The sequence below is a fragment of the Mus pahari genome, chromosome 4 (assembly GCF_900095145.1).
Source record: "Mus pahari chromosome 4, PAHARI_EIJ_v1.1, whole genome shotgun sequence".
Classification (NCBI taxonomy): domain Eukaryota; kingdom Metazoa; phylum Chordata; class Mammalia; order Rodentia; family Muridae; genus Mus; species Mus pahari.
Genome location: NC_034593.1, coordinates 88,667,148 through 88,668,825, shown reverse-complemented (window position 1 = coordinate 88,668,825; position 1,678 = coordinate 88,667,148).

The window sequence follows — 1,678 nt, the reverse complement described above, 5'->3', positions numbered from 1 at the left end:
TGAACAACCAGCAGATAAAGTTTTAACTGTTTTTTTTTCTTTTGAACATGAAACACAGAGCAACAAACAAACAATCAAACCACAAAATGAACACAGACTTCACATAAAACAGTCTTTTTGACAGACATGGACGGATGAGCACACCAAGGACAGATAATAGAGAGGAAAGAGAATTAGAAGTCCAGAAGGGACCCAGATATCCTACCTAAGAGGCCCAGAACCAAGCATTCCTCCAGTAAGAGCCAGAGTGGAGGCAGGACATCTCCTGACCTCTTCCTGTCCCTAGGAGAGCTCTGAAACAGCTTACGTTCATTTTCCTTCCCTTTCACCAAATCATCCCCCAGATAGTCAGAGAGAGGACTGCTTTTCTCTTCCATGGGTTTTTGAAAGGCCAGGATTCAGGAGCCTGGCTTCTGCTGGCACACCCAAGGCTTGACCCTGGGGGAGGATTCTGGACCAGGTCTTGCCATTACTGTAATGGCTGTGGGTCAGCGTGTGATTTTGGTCCTTCCTGAAAGAAAATGACTTTGATCTCAAAAATTATAGTCAAGTCAAAAGTTCCCTATGGTGGCCAGTCAACACCAAAAGTTGGCCACTCAGAGGCACAAACAGTCTGCCAAGGTCTTTTCTTGATCTTCACAGAAAGGTTATGGGCTCTAGTCCTACCTTCAGTCCGATGGTTAAGAGTCAAACTAGGGGGTCGTCACAGTCTGTCCCATTGTCTTAGTCACAGAGAATACAAACAGCACACATACTGTCAACAAACACAAACACACACACCAAATGAAAGACCCAGAGGGTTGCTGAATCAGATGGCCGGTTCTTGACAAGAGGGTTACAGTATCGCTACCGACCTACAGATGGGATGAAGATCCCCACAGATGGGATAGAGGTCCCCGCAAATGGGACGGAGGTCCACACAGATGGGAAAGAGGTCCACACAGATGGGACAGAGGTCCCCACACACAGATGGGACAGAGGTCCCCACAGATGGGACAGAGCCCCTACAAATGGGACAAAGTCCCCACAAATGCCAAAAATGGGACCGAGTCCCTACAAATGGGACGTCCCCCAGGGCAATTCACAAATGGGACAGAGTCCCTACAAACAGGGTGTCCCACAGGGCAATTTTTAAACCAAACTCAGGTGGATCCAAACTCACACTGATCAGTATAAACTCAGGTGGCGCCCTGCTTCAGAAGCAAAGGATGCAAACAATCCAACACAACAAATGCACGTTCATTTCAGAAAACAGAAAACACTCAGAACAGAGACACTGGCCAGCACGCACACATTCCAGAGGTGATCCCCATACCTCCAAGTCGGTTCTTGAGCGTGAGGAGTGATCTCAATTCCCGGCCAAAGCACCAAATGAAAGAGCCACAACATGAGGATTCCCCCACGTTCTGACTCAGGAGAGGTGACACCCCAAATCACTCACTTTTATATTTTGAGCGGATAAACCAGGCCAAGGTGTTCCACATGGGAGAGGTTTATTATGCGGGAATGGGGGAGTGGTGAAGCAGGTAGAAGGGTAGAGAAGAGCAGAGAGAGAGAGAAAGGGGGGAGAGAAGAAGGCAAAGAGAAGAGGGGGAAGAGAGCGAGGAGAAGATGGCTTCCTATTTTATACAGAAAATAATGTCACACCAGTGAGGGTGGGAACTGAGCCAAGTGGATT